Below are 17,320 nucleotides of genomic sequence, written 5' to 3'. Positions count from 1 at the left end.
AGGTGATACAGGAGATTAGATAGTAACAATTCTAGAGACACGGCACTACCTATAAAAAGACACTTATTTGAACATTTTTTTTAATTTAATTTGTTAATTTTACTTCTGAGCAGAGCCCTGTAAAAAAATAAATAAATTGACATATAGGGAAACTCCAGTGATGTTTAAGTCCCAGCCATCCAGGCTCCAAGTCATGCAAAGCGGTGCAGATCAGGGCTTGCAGGAGCTGCAGGGGTGACGCGCTTTTCTGCACGGCTGCGTCTCCGTGAGACGGGTCCAAAATAAAAAAAAAAAAAAAAAACTTTTCTGTGCATTTCTCACGTCACATCCACGCGCAACATAAATTTGGCATCCTATGCAAATATATGCTGACGTAAAAGATCATGTGGTTTTTGTCGTCGATCCCCCCTATGAGCAACGAGGAGGCTTGCTTTTTTTTTTTTTTTTTTTTTTCCTCCTCTCTACTGTTGTCTTTAGGTTTAGCTATGCTACAATCTTTACTGTATACCCAGCGCTAGCCATATGCGCCCCGCACCGCACCACTCTGGATATCTGGGAATAAAAACCAACTTCCCCTGTGCTGTGGCAACCTCTGCAAAAAACACGGGGCAGGTAAGGACGCGAGCGCGGGGGGAAACTTCTCCTCCTTCTCGTTTTCTTTTTTTTTTTTTTAAATCACCCGTTTTGGGGGGGAGAAATTTGAAAGCAAAGTGACCTGCAAAAAAAGTGAAGTTATTAAAGCTTTGCCCGGGTTTAGAGGCAAGCACAGGGGCAGCCCGGGCTGCTCTGGCGTGCCTCTAACCCGGGCTGCGGGCTGCAGGCGGCGGGCAGCGGTCGCTCGGTGAGTCGGTGGGTCGGTCCGGTCCTCCGGTCCTCCATCACCCGCCTCGGGAAGCGGGGGAATCACCTCGCTGTCACCCCCGGAACCCCTTCGGAACCTCACACACCTGGCTCCGGCAGGTAACTTTGGTCGCGGGGGAAAGGAAAAAAAAATAAAAAATTAAAAAAAGGGAGAGAGTAGTTTTTTTTTTTTTTTGCTTCAACTTTTGCCATCCAGCCTCCTCCAACATTTGGCGGTGATACATTTTCATTAGCCGGCTGGAGCTAACTGAATTATGGTTCTGCGTTAAATCGACGCAGAGCCCTACGGCGTAGGGTTACGGCGTAAGCCTACGGCGTAGGGGACGCGTCGACGCGCAACGTACGGCGCCGTATGCTCTGCGTCGGTGTAACGCGGAACCAAAAATCAGCCTTTAGCCTCTCCTCCTCTCCCCCGCTAATGACGGGCAAACCCCGCCGAAGCTAAGCGCTTTAGCCCCGGCAGCCTGAGCCCCTTTCCCCCCCCAATCTTGTCCCTTGTTGAGGAAACGTGGCTGCCCCCCCTCCCCTTATTATTTACTAAACCAGTTTGTTTTGTTTTGCTGTTTTGGCTGGCTCCCTCTCTCTCCACTACTTCTTCTTCTTCCACTGTTGAGTCACTGTTTGTCAGTCGTGGAAAAGGGGGGGAAATAAAGAGAAATAAAGATAGAAATTGAATAAAGCACGTTTTGTTGTGGTGGAGTTTGTGTTGTTATTGTTGTTGTGGAGGGAGCTAGCTGCTAGCAGACAGCCAGTCTGGCTGCTCGGGTCATCTGAGGTGAAGCTCTGCAGAAACACACTCTCTGCTCACCGTTCACTCTCCTTTTCCCTTTCTACAAAAAAACCAAACCCCAACAACAACAAAAAGTTTTTAATTCTTCTAAAGAAGTTGCTCAACTTACTTTTTATTTGTATTTCAACAAACCCACAAACTTCAAATGCACAGCCGACTAGATTTATGTAAAGCTATTTTTACATGGAAATATGTGTGTAGTATTTTCGATACTTGACTGGAATGAGTGCGCCTGAACTTTTGAGTGTTGGCTTTTTATTTATTTATTTATTTCAATCGTTGGATGCCTGTTTGGTGAGCAATCGCATGACTCCCTGCCAGTTAATGGCAGACTGGTTTTCTTCTTCTGGTTTGCATTGAACCACGTTGCCTTTTATGTAAACTGCTCTGTAAAAGGGGGGGAAAAAAGGTTTCTAAAATGTTTTAAATAGACTTTTGATTAAATTTATGTGATATGAAATGTGGAAAAGGCACTTTCCAGTGTTTTTATTACGTAGAAATTAGTGGTACAGTCTTTCTTTTCAAATATCATATAGAGGAGCTGGGTGTTTTTTTTGTGTTTTACTTGGTTTGTTGACCTAGAAAGTCCGTATGTATGTATGTATGTATGTATGTATGTATGTATGTATGTATGTATGTATGTATGTATGTATGTATGTATGTATGTGTCTCTATCTATACTGTATGTATATTCTGCACAGCATCTATCTATCTATCTATCTATCTATCTATCTATCTATCTATCTATCTATCTATCTATCTATCTATCTATCTATCTATCTATCGCTCTATCTATCTATCTATCTATCGCTCTATATATATATATAATGACAGTTCTATTCACATGATTGTGCCTGTAGTTGAACTTTCTCAAGTTCACCCACTCAGTGCGGCGTGCTTTCTGACCTACATTCCTATCCAAAATCGTGTTACGTAAAATCACAAGTAATTAGGTTCAGGCTATATGCAGAGATGTGGTTGCAAAAATGCAAGGAAAAAAGAAGCTACTGTGGCCTGAGACCTTCAGTCTGACAAATTTCTTGAAATTTCGTTCACCGCAGTCCTCATGTGACACTAAAGTTTGAAGGACGTACAGGAGGATGTCTGTCAGGTTGAAATGAACAGGTGTGTAAACTGAATTTGGGCAGGTTCCCCCCCTTCCATCACATCCCTGACAGTGTGTCTTGGCTCTTGGAAATCATTGGAGAGGCTCATATTTGGCGGCAGCTCCTCCTCTTCCTCGTTTCTCTATACTGCCCGGTGACAGCGTTTAACATCCACCTCCCAACAGCCGCTGTGCTGTGTGGCTCGTGTTCGGAGTGTGTCCGATTGTTTTCTAAATATTATCTTCCTCTCACCTGTTCTGGTTCATAATCACTTCTCCTTTTCCGTTGACCGACTTTTTTGTTTCATATTTTGCTGCTATTGTATCTGTGCCATGTCAGGCTTTTTAATCCTATGATATGGATGCAGGGATCAGTCAGTCATGCTGCCAGTCTCCAAATCAGAGCGTGCTCACTTGCTCTATGGTTGCTATTTGTCACAAATGCCAAGACGCACAGAGACACATGCACGCACACACACCATGCAGCTCCCGTGCCCTTTCGCTTCCTCACTACTGCTCTCATATCACGCACACTTGATTTTACCCGTCCTGCTCTGACACGCCGCCGTTTCTTTGACACACACATTTTGACAATTCCTAGGAAGCACAGCTGTGATTTGCTGTTACCACCTGACCTGTTACTCCAATGTACAATCCTCTGCACACACACGCATGCATGCACACATGCACACAAGGCTCTGGCTCTATAGTGAGTTTTTATTTCACAGTTAAGACTCTTCCCATCATTTTTTTTTAATCAGAAAATTGCCATGCACTTCACACTTTTTAAATTTGTGGTGAGAGAGAGAAAAAAAAAGACCCCATTCTGTGTTTTTGTTACCCTCAATGGCTCATGACAGCCATAAGAGCCTCACACACACTCACATATACACCATACAACTGCTTTCACACGCACCATTGTTGCTCTGTCAAATTTTGTTTTACACACACGCACACACACCCATGGAGAAAGTATGCGCCTTTTTCGCTTCTATTTCAATCACACACTCAAACAGACATGCTTTTCCACTGCTGTGCTTTATGAAATAGTGAGAGGCTGTATGTGTGGGTGTGTGTTTGGGAAAGAGAGTATGAGCATGCCAGGATGTGTGTGAGTGAAGTAGTGGATGTGTGTGCGTGGTGAGTCACCGGAGAGCATTGGTTGGCCAAAAATGCTGTGTGTGTGTCATAGTGTCCACCCTACCTCACTGCCGGAGCTCTTCATGGGGAATCTCGGCACATGTGATGGCTATATTGAATCTATGCTGCTGCAGTTGGGTCAAATCCATCCTTCACATCCACTGGGTGTTTTTTGGGGAGGGTGGGATTGGTGTGACTGTGAACACCAGGGAACCCCATCTTGATTTAATCCAGACAATAGATGAGGTATCTTTTGTGAATTTCAGTCAGTCCACAGTTAATATGCTTTCTTATTGATTTCTTGAAGCTAAATTAGAAATGTCTTTCAAAAATGTTTTTGGTTAATCATTTATATTCATCTATAGAAGTAAATGCCATCATCCCACAAATGGACTTGGAGAAGGCATTTGACTGTGTCCTTCAGTGCGGTTACATGCAATCAATCATCTTAATCAAGCTATTGGCACCAATCTAGCGAAGGATTAAACTGGAGTTTCCGAGAAATCCAAGTGAACATGCACAAGAAGACACTTGATTATTGAGTGAGGTGCGTTCGACTCCGCGATACTAGGTGGTGCCACATGGACTTTTGCATTGGCTTTCTTCCAGTTAATTATTTGTTGTTCGTCTTCTTCTTCTCCTACTGTGTTGATATTCTGGCTTTCGCGGTGAAATCTGCGAAAGTCCCGGATGTCACCCGGGGCAGTCGCTAGCTTGGCTAAGCGTGGGTTGCGTATACGTGCAGGAATAACTCAGATTAGGATGCATTATCTGGTACTAAAAGCTCGATCTCAAGAGCTTCAGTTCGGTTCGACTACAGCCCGGCTAAGGTGTATACACAGCTTTTAAAAATTTGGTATCGGTCGGATTAGAAGAATTTGACTTTCTGTTAGTGTGTGTGTGTGTGTGGGTGTGTGGTGGGGGGGTCGTTCGTCTCTGGGAGTATGGGGTGCCAGAATCCCTTATACAGGCTGTCCGGTCCCCTTACATGTGGTGTCAGAGCTTGGTCTGCATTGTCAGCTGTAAGTAGGGGTTGTTTCCTGTGAGGATTGGACTCCACCAAGGCTGGCTTTTTTTTTATAGACATAATTTTGTAATTAGAGGGGGTCCAGTCCGGTGACCTTTAGAATTGGTTCTCTGCTTTTTACAGATGATGTTGTACTGTTGGCTTCATCAGCCCAAGACCTTGAGCTCTCGCTGGAGTGGTTCGTAGCCAAATGTGAAGGGTTTGGGATGAGAATTGGCACCTCTAAATCTGAAACCATTGTCCTAAGTCGGGAAAATGGTGGACTGTCCCCTCCTCCCTGTTTGCCAAAAAGCAAAGCTCTCGATTTACCAGTCAGTCTAGGTTCCTACCCTCGTCTGTGGTCACGAGCTGTGGGTAGTGACTGAAAGAACGAGAATGCGGATACAAGAGGCAGGAATGAATTTACTCTGCAGGGTGTCTCTTAGAGATGGGGTGAGAAGCTTGGTCAGCCGGGAGGGGGTCAGAGTAGAGCTGCTGCTCCTCCGCATTGACAGAAGCCAGATGAGGTTGCCCTTGCATCTGGTGAGGATGCTTCCTGGATGTCTCCCTGGTGAGGTTTTTTGGCATGTCTCACTGGAAGGAGACCCTGGGGAAGACCCTGGACACCCAGGTGGGACTATGTCTCTTGGCTGGCCTGGAAATCTCATCAGATGAGCTGGATGAAGTGGCCGGGGAGAGGGATGTCTGGGCTACCCTGCTTAGGCTACCTCCCCCCTCGGATAAGTGGAGGAAAATGGATGGATGGCTGCCATCATCCCACAAATGTGTGAAGGAAGATGGTATTGTTTTGAGCTTATATGGTACAACCCATCAATTTGTGAAAAAGACCACTGACTCTATTAGGATTTTGATAGTATGTTCTGATACCACGAACCAATAAAATTGGCCCTGTTTAGACCTGGCATTACCATCTGTTCTCAGTAAAGGTGGCGCTTGCTCAACTAGTTGAACTCTTTGGGATCCCATGTTGTTGTTTTCTGTCTGCAGGAGTCTGCAGGCTGCTAAAACACACATCATTTGTTGGAAATTGTCTTACAGAAATTAATAAAATGGACTTTGGGGAAACATCAAAAGTACTTATGGTATCATGCAACTACACATTAACGTCTGTTGTTGTGGCTCCTGCTAGCTGTTTCACACTTTAAAATATGACACTATTTCCACATCACTGTGGCCCAGGATGCATTGCATTTTCAAAGTGAAAAGCTCAGACCACCTGTGAATGCGGTTGGACTGAACAGACCTCAGTACGTCCTTGAGTGCTTTTTGGATGTTTCTACCCGTGTTTACAAGACTGTCCACTTGTGACTGGATCACTCAGGTGTGATGTTAATGTCAGGTCTAGGGAGGACCAAAGAGGCAGATCTTTCTTTCTCTCTGTTTCACAAGGAGGCAAGTCCATAAATTGGGCTCATTTGTCAAACACGTCCTGCAAATGCTGGGGACTTTGGAGGCCAAATTAACACCACAATCTGTTATGTTGTGAATTTTTCCACCTTCCAGTGCATCAGCTTGTAGAACTGCTGTTTCCTTGTAGCCTAATTTGATCCCACCTCCTGAAGGATTCAATCGTAATAAGATGAGAACATTTATTTTTCCCCTCTCACTTTACATGCAGGTGGTTTAAATCTATAAAATGCCAAAACAATCTAGATTGCATTGACAGTGATTGAAGAAGTTTGAGCCCTGTGAGTTTGGATCAAGTTTAGGGGGGAAGGGGAAATTTATACTTCAGATCTTACAGTGTATCATTTTAAGTACATTATGGAATTGGAACACGATAGTTTTATGTTAGTCTTTTGACCTTTTTACGTAGAAACCCATCATCAATCTTTATATAATCCGTGAGCCTGACTTCCGGCAGCAATAAACATGAGTTGACTCCCACTGTTCATCTTTCCCAAGCAATTGATTATAATTTGTGCATCTACGAAGGGTATATTTTTTATTTTATCATTTATTTTATTTATTTATTTACATTTTATTTATACATTTTTTTAAATGTAAATGTAATTAATACATTTTTTTTTTATCTTTTTTTTTTTATAATTTTCATTTTAGTAATTTGTGCAGTTTGAAGTTTGCAGATTTTCATGACAATTGAAAGCATACTAAAAAAAATCTGAGCCAAATCCTGGTAAAATGAAATTCAAATGCTTTTTCACCAAGTCTGTATTGTTGCACGGTTTCCTTACTGTATTTTGTCTGTGGAATGACGGCATGTAACTGACTCGATGAAAACCCTTTTGACCCTGCAAGTCTTTTTTTTTTTTTGTGAAACTAATAGAAGAAACATATTTGAAGAGAAGTTTCATCTCAAAGCTCAATTATTGCACTATGTTTAAATGTCATCCACTTTTGTTTATACTAATTTTAAAATTCTGCTTCCGTAGTTTTTCTGGCTCTGACACACAAAGACCACGTTTTTCATTTAGTATAGAAGGTTGAGTGTGCTTAGAGTCTTTGTGACTGCTTTTTCAATCAGGGACTGAGTCAATAAGTTACACACCTATGACACCGAAAGACTTTAAACTAGAGAATAGTCTTCAGTGATTCAGAAGGGTCCAACCAGGTTGTCTTGAATGATTCCAATCAAAGACTGTTGCGTTATATTGACCATTTGAAAGACAATTTTCATTTACAACACCAGTTTGATCATTTTGCTTCAACTGCCTGCACAAAGAGCTCAGACATACTCAACAGCCAGTTGAAATGTCTAATGCCCCTTTTCCATAATTCAGTTTTCGACTCAACTCGATTTGCCTCGGTCTCAGTAGTTTTCCTTTACGGTTCAGTACCACTTCATTGTGGGAGGGGCATTCATGGCAAGGCGACTGAAACGGTTTGCCCATCGAGCCCCCTATGGATGCGCTTGTCTGCCACGAGGCAAGGAAACGTGAGGACATCCTTGTTGCACCACGGAGTAGTTTTGCTGTCTATTTTTCTCTGTACCAAAGTTTAGTTGTGAAGTAAATATCGCGGTTGCTTTTGCCGGCTTTTGTATATAACGGGTGTGAAGGAGTTGCAATAAATTACATTCTGACCAATCGGTGGCCTGCAACTTGGTGACGTTGCGTTTTCAGAACCCAGAACCCCAAGTAGGTGCGAAAAAAGTCACCTAGTCGAAGACCCTTAAAACAGAGCAGAGCCGAGCCGAGCTGAGTAGGTACTAGTGGAAGAGCCTCGTTAGACTGTTGTGTGGTAGAGATGGGCCATTAGGTCAAACTACTGAAAATGAATCGGATTCTTCATTTTCTTCCTTTTAAATCTCAGGACTTCTGACTCACATCAGCTAAATTATCAACAGTTCTTCTTATTTTGAGCATCTCTGTTGGTTCTTAAGAATCTTAAACCACTCAAGTTCAAGATCCTTTAGCGTATCATTCATCAATATAATATCTAACTGATGAAAATATCGGTATTGATCACATTATGGTTGAAAAGTGGATATAAAGGTGGTTATTTTTAACACTAATGCATTGCCAGAGCTGCATGGTCTTCGTTTTGCTTCAGAGGATTTTCCATGCAGCTAAAAATAACTGCGGGAAACACTGAATACTTGTAATTGTTGGACATTTTTGGCAGGATGAGGCCAAATTTTTGGGATCGACAACTCCAACAAGAACGCCTATTCAGTCCAAAAATATCCGAATTTGAAAGCAGAACAGACGATTTGTCTCAAGTGAGCATCTCGGTGTCATGTTCCCCAAAACCCCGAAACTACGGAGGGATAAAAGCAAAACTTGAACGTAATGACAGAGAAATGCAAATTAGTTATGTTTCCAGTTGAGATAAGAAAAGCTCAGTAGTGGGTGTATGCTTGTCAGCTGTGAGAGCTGTAAAAGTAATTAATATTAATGCTACATGAAAATAAAACAGGCTGGATGTCTTTCCGTGTGCAGGGAGAGCGGTAAAGGATACTGGTGTGTGTCCAGGTCCAGCCCTGCAGGGAGATGCATGACTGGAAAAGCAGCCACCAGTAAACATCAGTAAACATGTCGGCCCCCACATGATGAAGTGTCTGTGCAGACCATTCACTGACAAATGTGTCGCCTTGTTTTTGAGCCGTTACTGCAGCCCCCCCCACCCCCGGGCCAATCAGTTTAACATCGATCTGCAGTGTTGGTTCCGCCTACTGCTTCATCCGCAGCATCTGAAACGGCACATAATGTCGGAGAGTCAGAGGTTGGAGGGGAAAAAAAAAAGAAAAGAGAACATAATCAAACATAATGTTTACAATATGTGAACAAGCTTTAAACTTTTTTTTTTATTTTTTTTTTAGAAAGATCTAAATTGGTCATTGCTGAGTCTTAAATCTTTGATTATGAATGCATCGGCTGCAGGTTTAGACACAGTCTCATCATCCAGAGTTGTTTTGTAGTGTGGCTAATGTTAACTTTCAAATTGAATATTAATGGACTTGAGCTGGTATGATCTAAGGAAGTGTGCCAAAATCATTACTTTGCTCTTATATTTTATGGCGGATATGAAGGCCACAATGAAGGCTGAATTAATGCCTTTTTTGGGGGGGCAGATAGCCAAAGATAAGGGAGCAGGCTTCATCCAAAATGATTAAGGTCTGCTTTTTGAGGAATAAAATGGTTTTAAACATATACAGGCCTCTGTGAAAGTGTGTCATTTTTGACAATTTAGTCATCATCCCTTTAAAAAAAAAAAAAAAGCAGCCAAATTTATTTTCTTTTTTATGCCATCAATCATCAGGTGAAATATGTGTCTCTTTTTTTCCTCATTTCAAAAGCAAAACACTTCAAAAACAGGTGCCGCGTTTTGTTACATCTGCTTATACTGTTTAGATTTCTTTTTTTCTTCCTTCTCCGAGAATTCATTTTTATTCATGAAGAGAGAAGTGCTTATTTTCTCATTAAAGCCTGTGGTGTGCATGTTTCTCGATTACTAAACACATGATTGACCAGCAGCACTGATGGGCTTGTCAGACAAAAAAAAAACAACAAAAAGAGTGTCAGAGGTTAGTTTTTACCCTCCTAAACTGAATTGCTGAGGAGCCCCCTCCTCTCATCGTCTGGATCGTTAATTTAAACCTTGTTTCAAACCCTCATTTATACGGAAAAAGCTCACTGAGCACAGTCGTCCCTTTCTCATCAGCGTCCTCATTGATATTCATATGTTTCCCCACGTTCACATCTGGGGGCTGCTGGCAAACATCACAGGGCCGTTCCACGACCAACTCCGGCGCTCCAAGTTGTCTTGCATAAGAGAACTTAAGTTGTACATATTTAATGCAGTCTTGATGTCGGCCGGCGAGTCCAGATCCTCCCAGCTTGTTCACGCTCAAATCTGCCCAGGACCTTTTTATTTACTTTTGTTTGGCAGCAGATCCACTCGTGAGCGGCCTGGATAACTGCTGAATCAAAGTGAAAACCTTCGCTGCAAACGCTAACGAACGAGATACCAGTGTGGCTACAAAATCAGATGTTTCTCCCCGTCTCTCTGCCGTGCTTCTGTGAGACCGTAATTCTCCCCATCAGGGATTTTGCTGCACCTATTTCTTGCAGTGTAATTTCACGTGAAGGGGACTCTTATTTTCTTTTATGTAATTTATATGCCTATATCATGAGAAGCCAATGTTATGCTCCGCAACTAAAGATGAACATATCTCGTGCTTTAACATTTTCAACATTAGTTGTTTTCTTGTAAAACTTTTGTACACACGATTGTATTGTTCAACACTGAACATGTTTGATTTGTCCGTAAAATCCGCTTTTATTAGTTTTTTCTCAAAGATCTGAGGCTGGGGTAGGCATTAAGGCCACCCTCAATGACAGTTGCTCTACCGAAGTACTGAAGCTGGTCGAAATGTTATGGGAACCATGTGACTTCATGCTCTTGGTGAAAATGCGATTAGCCATAATTGATCGTATTTCGGTGGTAAAAAGAGTCTTATAACAGGGTATGTGACAGGATAATGCCTTGTCTGTTTTTGTTCAGCTGTTCTTTTTTAAAAAAAAAATGTGTGGAAAACGTGGAGACGTGGGTTTTCCTCTGTGGTAAAATCGCCACTCAGCGCTGTTCCTGGCGTGCTAGCAAAATTGTATACGTTTTCAAAGTACCTTTTAGAAGTAATTACCTTAACTAATTGTTTTTGTGTGTGATTCTATCAGCCTCTAACGTTGTTGTGAAATTGCTTGAAGTTTGTGGAAAATCCCCAAATCTTTTGGCGTCTCTAAACCATTTCAGTCGGTGGAGTCGTGGACTTTGACTGGGTCATTGCACCGCCTTTATTCATATTGTTTTCAGTCACTTTGTGTACATTGGGTGGTGTTTTTGGATCAGCCGAGCTTTAGATGACGGACAGACACCTGACCTCAGATTTGACAACATTTTTGTAGAGCTGATCAGAGATGGAAATGGACATTTCTGCCACTGTGGCAGGGGGGGCAGAAAGCTTCTTCAGCTTTGACCATTGACAGTGACCAAATACGCGAATGCATCGGTAACGTCAATGTGTGTCATGTGACTGAGAGTTTTGGTGAAACGCACATCCATTTCATTGAGATCCGACCTCACTCATGATGCTGAGCCTCTTGTGGTCAGTTCAGCCTCATCCAGGTCTTCATACCTCCGCTCTGCAGTTGCGACAGAATCCACCAACTCCTGTCTTTTCTTCAAACAAGTATAAATAATCCCTTTTACTGTCAAATGTCCTCTATATCACTGCTTGACTTTTAGAAAACCATGTTGGTTGGTAAATTCTGCTTCAATTATTCTTGTTCTCTTCAATTTTGTTTTTAGGTGAAACTGGAAATGCCCAGAGTTTTTTTTTTTTTCATCGTGCCATTTGATTCACTGTTATCTGACACTCTCCACTTTTTATTTAAGAAAGAAAAAGAAATCAAATATATAAACCAATATACCAACATGGTATTGACCATTAAGATGCAGACAAAAAAAAAGAAAGAAAAAGGAAAAACGCATTGTCATTTTAACCCAGTTTTACCTGTTGTGTCCCGTGTTGATAAAATAATAAAATAGATTGGGATCCAGTCTTCATTATGAAATATCCAAAATGCTTTTACTTGTTATTATTTGTTTCCTGTATCCTTCACAGTGGCTAGCAGGTTGAGCAAACTGACGCACCACTACACACATTTCCTGCGTTTGCTGGGGGGCGGGTGCTAATGTCTAACCCTGGTAAAGAGAAGTGTTGGCTGCAGGTTGTCCAGCTCGTTCAGCTGCCAGTTCCTAATCATCATACTTCCCTCGCCGTGCTTGATAATCCTATGACGTGTCTGATCAAATGAAATCAAACTTTATTTACAGCACTTTCTGTACGATAAAATGCAGCTCAAAGTGCTGAATTAAAGTCGATCACAGCTGTCCCCCCTTCCCCACCAGCCCTAATCCCTATCAATGATAAAACACAAACAGAATCAAAGAGTTATAACTAAGTTGCTGGGCGCAGATGAACCAGTGAGGGAAGACGATTCTGACGATGTGCCGCATATGGTCGTTGTAAAATGTGATGCTATGCTGCTCACGGCTAAACATTTGCAATTTAGTCTTCTCTTTCCAAAGGACATTTTATCTTTCAGAACTATTCGTTCAAACGCAGCTTGGTAAACATCTTGTGCCCATATGTTGCTTTTTATGTGAGGAGGCTCTCTCCTGGATATCTGAATATGCCATACTTGTTCACCATTTTTCAAAATGTGCTCTCATGAACTTACATTTTGTTGAGACGTGTAGAGCCTTTGAGTTTTTCACGGTCTGACCTTCAGGAGAACTTGCTGGGATGTCTTCTCCTGCCAAACTTGGCGATAGTCCTGAAAGTTTTCCCACTTGTTGAGAATCTAACAGCAGAGAAATGGTCCAGATTGCTTGGAAACGGCCATTTTTTACAGACCAATGGGCAGAAAATAACGGCTTCTTAAAGATCATTACCAACATCTTTAATCCTTGGCTCTGTGTCCACTTAAATCTAAATCCTGTTAAGTACCAGATGCTTTCCTTATTATGTCCAAAGAAGTAAAACCTTTGAAGTGAAAGAGATCACCTCTTTAATTTCCAAATTCACAAGTGTCTTTCCTCAGGTAGCTATAAAAGCTGCATCACTTTGCAGTTCTGGATCTATAGATCATACTCATTCACATTGTCTCAGTGGAAGTTGTACAGATCACCAGGGCTTGGACTTTAAGTGGGTTTATTGAGCTCTGATCAGAATAAATAAAAGAACGATGCTGCCCTTTTAACTTTTTCGGACTAAATGGAAGAAAGACTGACCATATTAAGCCATGTTGCATCATCTGTCATGCATGGCAGCATAGATTCATTGTTTTACAGCTGTTTTTGTTTTGTTCTTCAGTATTTGTGTGGGAGAAATCCTTTTTGTAGGCCAGTGGGCGCCTTGTGATGAACACAGATGTAGATTTTCCATTACGCCACAAATGTAACGGAGAGCTTTCCAAAGCCGGGTGGCTGCATAAACGCTGAATGTAATAATCATATAACAATTCAGGCATCAAGCAGTAGTCCCAAATATTATGCGTTCTGGGTTTCTTTTGTGTCTGTAAGATTTTTAGTAGTTTTAAATCTTGAACGTCCTTGAAACTTTTGGTCCGTTAGTCAAACAAAACAAATAGATGTCACCTTTTGGGCTCCTTCTGTCTGGAAAAACAAACAAAAACAAAACGCCTGTCTCCAATTATTTGACGAGATGGGTGACGGATTAATTGGAAAATAACAATACCGCTTATTTGCACCCTGTGTGTCATTATTTGGACTTAAGGTGATTTTTTGTTGCACATGCAACGTCACATGACGTTGCATGTGCGTTCTCCCCGTTCTCCCGTGCCGGCTTCACTGTTGGCTGCAGTACCCCCAACGGCCGTCGTGGTGAAGGGTGGCGCTAGAGAGTCACATTTCTTAAAAGGAGCCTCATGCTCCTTTAAGGTCCAAGAGTTTAACTGTAGAATTTAAGTAAACTCTGGGTTCAATATCACAGCAAGAAAGAAAGAAAAGGCAGCCATTCACAGGGAGCATTTATCTGGAAAAGTGGAGTATTGGTAAATTGGAGACCTGATATATTTGGTTGCTAATCAAGATCACTTTTCTCAAAGCTGAGGGTAGGGGACACGAAACTTGGCATCAGACACACCATCCATTTCATCTTGTATTTAAGTAACAATTGTCTTGCCGAGAAGGCATAGCTATCGAGCAAGTTTTTCTTTCTCTTTGTTTTCCTGATAAATGATCAGTGAAAGTCAGGCTTTATCTAATCTCGGCACAAATAAATTACCTTTTAGAATCTAGTCATCGGTCTCCAGTGGTGTTTTCAATTTATTAGCAGATTCTTGCCCTTGGAGGAGGCTGTTATAGAAATGCTACAACCCCTTTTATTTCCTCAGCAAATTCTGGCCGAACTGAGTCATAATTTGAAGATTTTCTATAATAAGGAATCTCCCGCAGCACCAGTGCGGATGAGTCTGGGCAGATTAAATCAAGACAACACAGAAACTATTGCTTTGATAACATAGAAATGTCACTCTTAAGTATCTCAAGTACCTACACATCATGCACATCTATGCTGTTAACACAAAGTAAAGGGTTGGTAGATAGGTTTTCTTTTTTCTTTTCTTCTTTTGCACCAAGTCTGAGCAGGTATTCAAAAAGAATTTTGACTAAAAAACGAAGAAGCAATATAACCAGTGATAATTAAGTTTATCTTTTTTTGTCTTACTGCCTGATGCGAGACTTAGACAGAGTATATCAGCAGCATCTTGAGGGAACTTCCTCAAATTTGGCACACGGGTTCACTTGAACTTGTGGATGACCTGATTAGATTTTGATTGTCAAAGGTCAAGATCACTGTGACCTCGTGGAAAAAAGGGTTTTGGCCATAAATCAAGAATTTGTGAATTATATTTTAGTCAAACATCTTTCATGATAAAGTTTTACAGTGATATCATTTGCAGTTTGACCCTTTTTCAAGGGTCAAACGGTTTCCTGGCCATCATTCAACACAATAACTCGGTAGCAGAAAGGAGGGTTGGATGTAAACTGCATCTCGACTGGTTGGCAAAGGCAAACAACCGCGAGGAGGTAATTCTAGTGGTTTCTATTTTCATTTTGGACTGATTGAATTAGCCACATCATGCCAACCTGCTGCTTTCCAAATTGAGGAATCGCGGGAATCTGGACCCTTTCAGTTTTCATCTCTCGTTCACACAGGCCCAGTGTAAATGGGAAATTGTTTCTTGGCTGTGGTGCTGTGAAACACAAAAAAAGCTCTGTTTCAAGCCCAGGGAAGGCTTTTATTCAGGCAGAACTTCTATCAGGGTGCAGTTATAGTCTGATTCTGATTGTGAAATTAAGCATTTAGGGGTTTTGCTGGAGAAACAGGAATCCTCACAATGTACAGCAACAGCTTTATTTAATCAGACAAACCTCTGTTGCATGCTGTAATGCACTGCAAACTCAGAAAACCACAGCTGTGAGTTGCAACTTGAAAGCATGTCCCACCTGAATTGCCGGCAAACACTTCAGTGGGAAAACAATTGACCAATCAGAGCACTGTAGGTGGGATTAAACCGTTTTACGTCACCTTTCTCTGCCAGTGCCAGAAGACAGACACAAGAACAATCCCCAAAAGATGCTCCTAAGAGGAGATGGGGGAGAGAGAGAGAGAGATTTCAACCCTTAAATTGACTCAATACTCCCCCCATAATAAATATGAGCTTAACCCCTTCACTTTCCCTTCTTTTAGTAAAAGAAAGAAAGGGGAGGGCTTCAAAAGCTCTGAGGTATATTGGTCACTTCCAGTGAAATTAGTGGGGAGAACATACCAATTCAGGAATTATGTGTGTCTACACAGGACAGAAAAGGTAAGAATGTGATGTTTTTTTTCTAATTGCAAAGCTGGGGACTGTTGTAGCTTAGGCTTTGTTTCCTAAAACACTTTACCTTTGTATATTCTGGAGCATAATTGTATATCACCCTGTATTTTGGCCAGTGCATAAAGGTGTTAACTGCTCCCAGCAACCTCCACCATGTTTGCCTGACTTGAGGGACGAGATTGAATTGTTGCATTAGTCCGACTGAAGTTACGTTCATATTTTAGTCACACGTAAATCAAACTAGACCAAGACTTTTCACAATCTGATTAACACGCCCTGATGAATGACTGAAGTCGACCTAATCCCCACATGTACAGATTTAACAGGACTGGAATTGGCCTAAATGCGCCACACTTCCTGGTCAGTTTTTTTTTTTTTTCTTCTATTTTTAAAAATCTTTACCAGAAGACATTGGAAGAAGCTGATACAGAGCAATGTGGAGAAGACAATCAAACTAATTATACAGAGCTGTAAGTCAGTCCAATTTACCTTTTTGGACATGTTTCCAACTTCCTGCCGCCAATTAAACTAAATCTTTATCTGTTGTTTTGGTGAGTGGTGTGATAAGTCAACCGGACCGGTCAACCTATCGGGGCAGAGGGTGACATACGATGGTCAGTAAATCAATTCCCTTCAAATGCATGTGTATTGGGACAAAGCAAGAAGTCCGCTTAAATAACCTAGTAAGAGAGAAGGAGAGTAATTGCAATGCTAGGGCTGGGCGATATGGACCAAAAGTCATATCTCGATATTTTCTAGCTAAATGGCGATACTCGATATATATCTCGATATTTTTTCTGTGCCTTAATTGGGGTTTCCCCCAAAGCATTATAGCATAGCGTCTCTGTTAGCATCTCTGTTAGCATCTCTCTTCATTTTTTTCTGAGGCAAACCCTTAAAAAAACAGTCAGTTTTAATACAAAGCCTCGTGCCAAATGTCACACAGGTTCCTTTATTAACAGAGGTCTGCACAATATCAACATGTATAAAACAAATAAAAATAAACTGCCTGCATATATAGAATAAAAATGCTTCTTGAATAAAATAAAACAAATATCCCTTTCCTGCATAACAATTAAATTAAAATACACTGTGCAATTAATACAATGTAGACAGTAACAGGCAGACTTTTCCACTGAGACTGACAGTTGTGCAAATAACAAAACATTTGTGCAAATCTCAAATAAAACATTCAAGTCAATTTGTCACAAAATAAGCTATATCAAAATCATTAAAAAAAAAAGTAAAAAAAAAAATGTTTTATTTTTTTTTTTTAAATCGATATAAACGATATTGTCTCGTACCATATCGTGTTTGAAAATATATCGATATATATTAAAATCTCGATATATCGCCCAGCCCTATGCAATGCTTTGTTACATTTGGAGAGTGGTGCACTTCTGGCTACGCCATAGATTTACGGAATTGGGTTCACAACTACGCCATAGCTATGACGTAGCTTTGGTGCAGAACTATAAATCAGGTTTAATTTCAAAGCAAAAAACCTGGTGGCCACAAAAAATCCC

The 17,320-nt window shown here is 41.3% G+C and overlaps 1 protein-coding gene across 2 annotated transcripts in view; it reads left to right on the top strand.

Annotated features, from left to right (window-relative positions):
* The first annotated feature begins 501 nt into the window (after positions 1–501).
* The window catches only part of LOC133460707 (zinc fingers and homeoboxes protein 2-like), a 191,570-nt gene continuing 174,751 nt past the window's right edge, over positions 502–17,320 (top strand). Inside the window, exon 1 of one of the 2 annotated variants that reach the window (XM_061741441.1) lies at positions 502–612. The gene's annotated coding sequence lies outside the window, so the exon portion shown is untranslated. Of the gene's footprint in view, positions 613–931; positions 961–17,320 lie in introns of those variants that run through there. The other variant, XM_061741442.1, reaches the window with a different exon arrangement.

This window comes from Cololabis saira, chromosome 15 (assembly GCF_033807715.1).
Source record: "Cololabis saira isolate AMF1-May2022 chromosome 15, fColSai1.1, whole genome shotgun sequence".
Taxonomy (NCBI): domain Eukaryota; kingdom Metazoa; phylum Chordata; class Actinopteri; order Beloniformes; family Belonidae; genus Cololabis; species Cololabis saira.
The sequence above is the reverse complement of the archived record's forward strand: the minus strand, read 5'-3'. Positions and strand labels throughout refer to the sequence as shown.